The 10,410-nt window shown below is 41.5% G+C and overlaps 1 protein-coding gene across 5 annotated transcripts in view; it reads left to right on the top strand.

Annotated features, from left to right (window-relative positions):
- The first annotated feature begins 8,272 nt into the window (after positions 1 to 8,272).
- trps1 (trichorhinophalangeal syndrome I) overlaps positions 8,273 to 10,410 on the top strand; it is a 108,110-nt gene continuing 105,972 nt past the window's right edge. For 3 of the 5 annotated variants that reach the window (XM_035620568.2, XM_035620567.2, XM_035620564.2), the window contains exon 1: positions 8,273 to 9,488. The gene's annotated coding sequence lies outside the window, so the exon portion shown is untranslated. The remainder of the gene's footprint in view (positions 9,489 to 10,410) is intronic. The other 2 variants (XM_035620566.2, XM_035620565.2) reach the window with 2 other exon arrangements.

Below are 10,410 nucleotides of genomic sequence, written 5' to 3'. Positions count from 1 at the left end.
ATCCGATATTCCAGGGATATAATTTTCATTTTCCCTGCAGGTGAACAGTAGATATTCCGATTTAATGATGCTTTGTGGGCCGGGTTTTATTTGATTTGGCTGTTTCTGATGGATGAGTTTGAAATGGAAGCCTCTTGAAGCTAAGTACCAGAAGCAAATGTATCATAACAGATAATATGTGAAATATGTATGCTATGACTACACATTCTAAGGGCTACAGTACACACACAGACACAGTCCGTAATAATAATAATGTTGATGATAACAATAATAATAATAATAGATAATTACCAATTGATAATTGGTAACACACATGAATAATGTTTGTTCAACTTAAGGTTAACAATTTAAGAGACAATTGATAACTTTAAGATGAATAAGCTTAATTTGTGTGTTTTACAAATTTAAGTTTTTTTTTAAAGTTGGTATGCAATTTTCTTTTTTCAGTGTAACAAAACCGATATCTCTTAAGTATTTTTTTCAAATAAAACACAAAGAGCGGAAAAACAAATTCATTCTGTATAGGTTTCGGCTTGACTGACCCCAACTATTCATTATCCATTCATCCGAGCAGAACGAGTCACCCCACACATCTGCTCCGACCCAGTCCCCATTTAAATGGTTCAGAGTGTGGAGGTGTCCCTTTTTGCCTGTGCAGTGGTTTTAAGCACAACCTTGACTTCTTCCCCCTGCTCTTTGGAGAAGTGGAGAATCAGAACATAGAGTCGTTTGCCTTTTGTGTCTCGCTGCACTGCATCTAAATTCTGTGCACATTGGGTTCACTTTTGTTTGGGGCGATGGCGTGACAACACTGAGCTGAGAATAAGCCCCTGGGGCATGTGAAGAAGATCAACTCAACATTACAAGTAAGCATTTTTTTTAAAGTTCTAAAATGCCATGGGGGGAAAAAAAGGAATTCTGTCAAAAATAAGTTTGATATCATGGAAATGACTTTCTTCTCCTCAGGGAGCAGCACAGTGCTACACAAGTCTTCGCCTCACTAACTGCTGTATATGGTTGTGAATTGTAGACCACAGTTATTGATTTTACAGTGTATGATAATATGTTCATGCAGGTCAATTATATGCATGAGTCATTGGACATAAGATTTAGCATCTTTCTTCACCAGTGTTTCTGATTGTGAAGTTCTTTTACTCTACATTATTGCTAAATATATATATATATAAAAAAAGAGCTTGACAAAACTCCTTCAAACATGCACAACATGCTGTAAAGGGAGCAAACCAGTGTCTCTGAGCAACAGAAAAAGGGACAGTTATCCTTTTTTGGATTTATGTTTTTGCATAGGGAAAGATGCTTAAAACCAAATATCGACAGCGTTGTTAGGCATGGTGGTGGATTCGAAACAGCTCGGGAACAATCGTCACGAGAGTCATTCGATTATATGAGCACTCAGCATGGTCATAATGACCAAGGCAATTTTACAAGACACTCCCAGTGGTGCGAAGACTATCCCCCCATGTGTTCGCTTGTTGTGAACGCACAGAGCTTCCGTACAGACAGCCGTTTAATGACCAAGACAAAGTGAAACACCTTCCGTGACCTCAACAATCACTCCGATCAACTTGAAATGTCGCTGTGCAAGTTTTGCTTTTCATCATTCCGCCCCGGTCGGATTTGCATGAGATCGCGAGCATGACAATTAAACCGCAAGTCACTTCGGCTACTGTTTTTAGACCAGATAGGTTGGTCTGATAAGGTCCCATAAACGTTCGCTGTGAAATAGGATCACCAGTTTAACATCACAGTGACTCCGGGCTGTCGACAGCTGCCACCCTCCGCGAGGTAGCGGAAGACAACTTTTACAGCTACCCTTCATGTTGACAAAGGGTTGATTGTTTGATACTCAAGAGGTACATTTTGGGTGGATCCTCGCTCATGTGACGTCGTGGGCTTGTCCGTTCTGGAAGAGGCCGTTCTGATTACTGCACCGCCCTCTATTGTAGTTGACAACTCTATCGGAAAAACAAAACAAAATGAGTCATCTCATCAAGATGTGTGATGTGCCTGGGTGTGATTCTAATCAGCTGAGGCACCAAACACAAACACACGAGGGACCTTGCGTCTGACTCTGACAATCTCCTGCAGCGTTTTTCATACGCGAACGGCAAACTCCGAAAAATGACCAGACCCAATTTTCTGGATATTGCCCGCAGTTCATGTCTTAAAACATAGCCATAGGAGGATAAGAGAGAAATATTGTTGATAGAAAATACCTTTGACTACATGTCTTTCATTTTATTGGCCAGTAAAACAAAGATGATACTTTCATGAAAAATATCCCTCGAACGGAAATGCTGATGGACTAACCAGTCGCATTTACCATGGGTGTGATTTCCTCTTCAACATCCTCTCGCACCTCACACCCGCCGACAGTGTGTGTGAGCAGGCTCATCATGTCAACCTCGGGGAGGGTGTTCAGTTCCATCAGGGGACCGGTCACACTATCAACCGAATGACTTTGTCGCAACTGCATCCCCCTGCTGCACAGATGAACCGGGCCTCTTGGCCACTTTCATTTTCAACTGTTGTGCTGACCCCAGGAATATAATTCAAATGCTTTTCCTCTCCGCTCATCTCCACTGGAGGAGGGCTCAAGTGTGATGGTGCAAGAGGCTTTCAGTGAGTGGTGGTGTCCCTCTGCAGCGTCAGATCCGCCTTAAAAGCACTTTGGTACAGTCCAGGGAAACGCATTGTGACTGTGTTGTAAAGCATCATCCTCAAACAGTGCTGTAAGAACTCTACAATTTATTTCTGCCTGTCCCTGCTCTTAGACTGGTATGTGTTGTCACGGACAAAACTTGATATTGGCTTGCTTTTTTAAAAAAAAGAAGAAAAAAAAGGGCAAACTTTAGCATTGGACATGAATCGTGCCACATAAATTGTCCAGAGAGAATGTTATTCCTAGGTATGCTGTGCTGGAAATCGAAATTGTGGAAATCCTCCAGCAGAGAATTTGTGACTCAATCTTGTACATAAACCTTGTGTAACTATGATGATGACCCCAGGGTCCGCTCCCAACAGATAGCGACAAGTTTTCACGGCTAGACCATTAAAACTGCTGACTTCAGATTGCGGATGTTGTGCAGAAGCAACTACAGCCCATCACTTTTAGTCAAGGCTGATTTTAGTGACGCGCAGGCTCAGATTATGTAATCTCATCGGCTGGCCTCTTTTCACAGAAGCCCATCTGACATCAAGATAGAAATCCCATCGAGCCTTTCATTGAACAGTAAGCACATCAGAGATGGCATGTCTGATTTTGAGACTCCTTAGTCGTAATCCTTAATATCCTGCCGACTTTATGGACTGAAATTCAGACATAAAAAGGTTTTAGGTTTTCCTCTTCATGTTAACTGCCTTGGTTCATCCCTGCAACACTCATTGTCCTTCTTTTCTGCGGTGATGAGGCACAATTACATAGAAATTGCAACCATGGGTCTTTTGGCTCATTCCTTCCATTGATTGTGATGGTTGTGGTCATGGTCCTGGCTACAATCTCTTAGCTGGACCACCGTAGGGAATAGTCATCTTTTTTTCCTGTCTGCCTAAACTCTTTGGCCTCTGGGTCCAACCCAGTTTGCAGATAAAGCTCTTGGCAGGAATTGAACATGAAAGTGAATCTTGCTTTGGGAAAGCTCTGTTAAAGTTGCAGTCTGGGTGGTAGTTGCTTTGGCTGATAGCCGGACTGCAATTCTTCAATTTCTCAGTGCAGTGGCAGACTTCGCAATGAGCATTATGACGTTTTCTATTTTGAAACGAGTCTCAGTTAACTGCTAACTGGTTTTTACAGAAATTGTTATTTCTGTAATAATATAATTGAAAACACAGAAAGAGAAGCAGAGGGATGGAAGATCATGCCATTCATTTAAACCAGGAAAATTGCCACTGTTGTGTATTATTGTTTTATTTGTTGGTTAGAAATTAATATCAATGTAAGAATTTGGCAACAAAAATGGATTTCATTCCAGTGGGACCACTGTTATGAATAAATGATGGTACTAAAAATAAAAGAAGTTACTTTGGTAAACAGAAATATGAGTTGGTTTTATGTTTGACAACAAACAATGAATCTAATGTGAAAAATATATATTTTTTTAAAAGGGTGGGGCGTCCCAGTGACTCAGTGCTCTATACTGGCAATGCAAATGTCCAAATCTAGCGACTTTGTTAGACTCAGTCTTTTTCTTGCAATCATACCTCAACTTATGTCATAAGAGTGAAACACCTCCCCGAAAAGAATAGAAGAAGCTGTTTTAAAACATGCTCTGAATCAGCAGATGACGTACTTTAGTAAGAAGTAAGTGCCCGTCCACAAGCTATCAGCCAGTGAGCCACACGTAAACTGACCAACTGGAAAAACAAATCAGCAAGCTGTGTCGAGTCAAACTGGAGTGGAAAGCAAAAGAACAAATAGGTTAAGAAATGCAAGAAACTAAGCACAATGAACAAGAATCTGGTTTGAGATGGATAAATGGGGCAGAGTTCACAAAAACAAAGATAGTGAGGCACCAAACCCAAAAAGAATTGTACTCTATATTATATTACATATAACATTATATTATTATATATCAGTTAATAAATAAATGTATATATATTTTCTTTATTTCAAAAAATACAGGAGGTAGAAATATTACATTCAAAAGGATGGTCACACTGGAATATTACACAATCGGGAATAAAGTCAAAAAAATTCAAGTCTGTCATTGTCAGTGTAGTTTCATTGAGGTTTTTATTGCGCTACTTCTGTGAAACTTGATCATGATTTAACAAAATATACAGTATGTTATCTGGGCAATTGCAGGTGGGGTCTATTCTTCTTGCATATTGCGGTTGTTTTTTAACTCTCTGTTGAATAACGCAAATAACACAATTAAGTTCCACAGACTCCTTCATGTACCGCTTGCAGTTGTTACGTCTGCGTTGTAAGATTTTTGTGCACAAATCCGAGAAACAAAAAGGTATTTACTCTTTGCAGGATAAAGAAAAGCAATTCTCTAAATATGCTGACTCAAACGCTCTTGTTCTCACAGGGTTTACGCATATTGCTGAATAGTGGGAAATGGTTTGTTGTTATGTATCTACACACTTGTTCATCGTCCTCTTTGTATTCTTTGATTAAGGTCAGCTACATCTAAAACTTGGCAGTAAGGATGAAAAACTTACTGCAGCCTTGATCTAAGGTTGCAGATGAGTCGCTATTTGTTCTTCAGACGGCGGAGTCAAAGGATTTTCTTTTCAGTTGACCTTGTTATTAGCAAAATATATGCAGTGGGTTTATTTTTCAATGCCGTTGTGAATGCTGCTTTACATTTCATCTGATATTTGAGCTATGCTTGAGTTTATTCACCACAAATCATGCGCAACTATTAGGAACTTTAGCACTTTTCCGTGCAGTCTTTATTGTTTCTGCGGTCAAGAGTCAACCTTCTGCGAGCCAGTCTTTAACCACCACCCCTGTATTAGTAAGGAACTGTTTTACTCCTCCACTAGAAAACCCACCGTCTCTCTGTTTACTTCTCTCCCTGCCATGCATCTGTCATAAATTTCATTTGTAATATTGTGTTTTTGCAACATGGACATTTGTGGGAAACATTGCACACTACAATAATAAAATATTTCTGCCGTCATGTAAGGACTGTGCTGAAATTGATGGTGTGTATTCATATAGTGGCGCTAGTGGCGTTTACACAATCAGGGAAAATGCTGCATATGATTATTTTTTTCTGGATTATTGAATATACAAACTGTATAGTTTTTCTCTTGGGCTTTGGTTATTTTATAACTTTTGCTATACATTGAATTAGTTTAAGCATTCAGGGTTAATATCTAATCAGAACAATACTGAAGATTGAAGAGGGTTGAGAAGCAGCTGCGATGGAGAAGTAATTTTGACAAATTTCCTAATATGCTTGCCATATATTGTACATGATGGATATTTCACATACCACAGCGAGAAATATCAGAGAAAAGAATTGCCAACATTAGTGAAAGAACAAGTTAAAAATAGATGGCACCAAGAAAGAAAGAGAAAACTTTCTACTCAGTATTTGAGTCAATACAAAACAAGTCAGCCGGTGTTTGCGTATTGTATATAACTGTGTCTACTGCATGTTGTTGGGTGCAGGAAACAAACGATGATTTTATTTTCCAATAGGACTATATTAGTTAAAAAACTAAGAGGAGGAAACTGGGCACACAATCTCTTTCTTGAATAAAGAATTGAAGATATCAAGGAAATAATCGTGGGAGGTGAGGAAAGGGGGAATCTAAAAAAAAAAAGGAAATCAATGGGAAATTTATGTACAAGACATGCAGCAGGTGGCAGGTGCATTATTCCCTCAATGTGACTCTTCCTCTGTAGTCCATCCAAAGCCTGCTGCACTCAGGATGGGGTGGATCCATGCAGTGTGTGTGCCTGGAGGCTGCACTATTGCCTTTGTTAGCAAAAACATTCCTACCTTTGGCTTTTGAAGGGCAGTGTTTGAAAGGGAGACTAAAAAGTTCACAGTCCCTTCCTCCCCATGGGGCGACGAGGGGAGGACTGCGAAGGAGAGGGTGAGAGACTTAGCCAGAGCCTGGTTTTCATATTGAGCTAACAAGGGCATATTTATTATTCATGTCATCCAGTTCCCCCACAACAGTCCTGTAAACTACTCTTTGATTATTTTTGCATTGTGGCCATGATTAAAAATTTAAGGCCTGACTGAATATGCAACACCAAACCACGGAACAACATCACTGTAAGGTGGCTTGAATAAGATCATCAATTCAATGATGGAAAAAATTGATCAGAGGTTCAGTTGTCTGTAGCAACAGAGATAGCATCAAATCAGGAATTGAGAGAGTGACTTAACTGTTCCATGACCCATACTGTATCTAAAGAGGTGCCACATAGATATGCTAGCTGCTAATGAAGTCCATTCATTATAAAAACATTATTTTTGCTCTATGGTTAACTGGGAATAAGAGTTATTAATATACATGGACCTCTGATGTTACTGGGAAGACTAATTTAATGTCAAATTAGATCATTTCATCCCATTTTATATATCCTGCAGATTTTTAATCAAGTTATGCTTTTAGACTTGCTCCGTGTTTTTTTGTGGTTTAAACACATTTTAAACATGACATATGAAGTGTTTGTCACTTCAAGAGTCAGTTTTTTGACTATAGTATTAATATTATTAACTGTCTAAATAACTGAGATTACTTCATCACTTTAAAATCAAACTTATTGATTTGATTTTTTTTGGGGGGGGTGTATTACATTCTAAACATGACATCTGAAGTGGTTGTGGCTTCGAGAGTCAGTGTTCTTGATTTCAGTATTGATTATACAAGTATCAATAGTATTTACCGTGTAAATAACTATAAAATCAAACTTATTGATTGCATCTGAGTGGTTTGAACACATTTTTACAAATGACGTGAAGTGTCTGTCACTTAATTGAAATCAAACTTATTGATTTTATCTGAGACGTGAGGTGGGTGTTTGATGTGGTTGACACTAGTATTAATATTATTAACTGTCTAAATGACTGCGATAACTTTATCATTTTAAAATCAAACTTATTGATTGAATCCGAGTGGTGTGAACACATTTTTAAACATGACGTAAAGTGTTTGTCACTTCGTCGGTGTGGTTGATTTTGGTTCAGTGTTCAAATTGGGTGAGATAACAGTGTGTTTATCACTTTAAAATTGAATTAGACTTATTGATTTTTATCGGAGTGATTTTTTCTGTGGTCTCAAAACCTTCAGAGCATGACATTCACAGTGTTTGTCACCTCCAGAGTCAGTGTTCTTTGATTTTGGTTAAGTGTTAAGTGTGTTAATAAGTGAGGTGACAGCGTGTTTATCACTTTAAAATCAAACTTACTGATTTTCATCTGAGACGTGATGTGGGTGTTTGTCACTTTAAGAGTCAGTGTTCTTGAATTCGGTGTAATTAAAAGTGAGATGACGGTGTGTTTATCACTTAGACTCATTGCTTTTTAGCCAAGTGTTTTTCGTGTGGTCTCAACACCTTCAGAGCGTGACATTCACAGTGTTCGTCACCTTTAGGAGTCAGTACGTGTTCTCTGATTTCAGTGCGGCTGGTGCTGGGTCGGTGTGTAAATAGGTGAGATAAAGAGGGTCGTGTCACTTTAAGAGTCAGTCTTCGGGGTGGCTTCCTCGATATTAATAGAGCTGCTGTGTCTTCCTGCTGTGACGTAATGTCCTCAGCCAACAGAGAGAGAGAGAGAGAGAGAGAGAGAGAGAGCTAAGCGATAACGCCATACTCTGAGCAACAGCACAAAGAAAAGAAAGAAAGATAACGAGCTGCTCAGCTTCGGGTTGCTGTGAGCCAGCCGCTGCCGGTGGTGGTGGTGGGGGTCGCCTCGATATCAAAACCCATTAACAACGGAATATGGCAACAGCACTCACCAATCAGTCGGCGTTTAGCCTGTAGTCTAATGTGTTTCCGCGAAGCCTCGACTGACTCCGTCCGCCCCCCCCCCCCCCTCTCTCAAGACCAAAGAGAGAGAGAGAGAGAGAGACACAGTCACACCGTCCGACATCATCAACAAACAAGCCAAAAAAAAAAAACCCCTCAAAGAGACGAGCCAGCCGAGCCACCGGCCAACCGGCCACCATCTTAACAGGCTGCTGACAGAGGCAACACACACACAGAGAGACTGAGAGAGAGAGAGAGAAAGAGGCTAATGCTTATTTTTGATCAACAGGTAAGCTGCTCCAATAGGCAACACTATAGCAACGCGACGCGACGCGCGCACACCGCAGCTCCGTGTGCTAGTCGGTGCAGTGAACGGAAGAACCGACAAAAAAAAATAAAAAATAAATAATAACACACCACCAACAACAACAACACAGAAAAATTAAAGCGCGGCGGCGGCGACGCACGGTGTTCCGGGTGGACTGTAGCTCGGCGAGAGCATGAAATGCACGTTGTCTGTCGCACGAGTGCGGAGATGAGATTTGTTCCGTCCGCGGCGGAGACGCAGAGGACAGGAAGCCCGCGGCTGCACCGTGCTGCGTTTAGGGAACACCAAATATCGCTGGGTGTGTGTGTACTGTAGCCGTCGGTTGGTGTTTTTACGACGGGCAGCAGTCGCTTTGCGTCTTATGTAACTAACGGCCTGAGCGGCGGCGGTCAGGAGAGAGAAGAGAAAGGGGGGAAAAAAAGAAAAAGAGGGATCTGCTGAATGAGAGAGGGGAGGAAAGAGAAGGGGAGAGAGAGAGAGAGAGAGAGAGAGAGAGCAGCGCCGCCGCTTTGAATTCACATGGCCAATTTACATTTAGGGTTAGGACACACAAACGCCGCACAAATACAAATTGGGGGCTGCTGCTACCGGGGGACGGCTACTGCTGTGATTTGAGACGGAGCCTGAAGGCGGCGGCGGCGGCGGCGGCGGCAGAAGCAGCAGCAACGCGGAGAGAGACTTTAAAGTCGCCTCAAGTAGGTTTGTGTGCTTTCTGTAACTTTTTTTTACATTTTTTTTTACTTGTGTTTCTATTATTTATTTCTCGACCCCCTCCCTCCCTCCCCCCCCCTCCCACGCACACTCCGACACTCACTTTACGACAAGCGGCATCCTGAAGCGAGAGCCCGAGGGAAGAAGCCGGTGACCCCGAGTGTGTCGCCACACTGGAGCTCTCGTGCAACTACTACAACTTTTTTTTTTTTTTTTTTTTTTTTTTCGAATGTTTCGAGTATTTTTCATTGATAACTTTTTTTCACCCCCCCCCCCCCCACATTACTACTACTCTACACACTTCGATCTACTCAAGTTCAGATGTGCTGCTGCTCCGCAGTGACGCAGGAAGAGGAGCTCGTGAACGCGGTTGAGATGCTGCTCTCGCACTGTTTTCTGGGGGGCTAAAAGTGCCTTTCCGTGGGAAGAGGCCGTGTTTATTAGGGTGCTTTACAGCTGTTGTTGTTGTTGTTGTTGTTGTTGCATGGTGTGTGGATGTGGACTGTCGCATGAGAAAAAAAAGATAGAAAACATCCTCTCTTATCAGCTTTGAGGGGGAGGGGAGGGGGGGGGGGGGGGAGAAACAATCACTTAGCAGCTCAAACATTTAGTTTATTTATTCATCCGCTATTGTGGGACTTTTCGTGAGTGATGCCGGGAAGGAGGCTGAGTTGCATTTCCACCACTCGACTTTGAAAAAAGTTCCCCCCCCCCCCCTCCTCTTCTTCACTACCTCTCCTGTCTAAGAAACTGTGATGTTCCTTTGAGATAAGGGAGCTGGGTAGGCATGACAACTCTGAGGGGAGAGCAGAGTATGTGAAGCCAGCACAATGAGACACACACACACACACACACACACACACACACATACACACACTGCAAGGAAGCTTTTTGCATAGTCCTCCACACA

Source organism: Scophthalmus maximus, chromosome 22 (assembly GCF_022379125.1).
Source record: "Scophthalmus maximus strain ysfricsl-2021 chromosome 22, ASM2237912v1, whole genome shotgun sequence".
Lineage (NCBI taxonomy): Eukaryota > Metazoa > Chordata > Actinopteri > Pleuronectiformes > Scophthalmidae > Scophthalmus > Scophthalmus maximus.
This window is presented reverse-complemented; position numbering and strand designations above follow the sequence as displayed.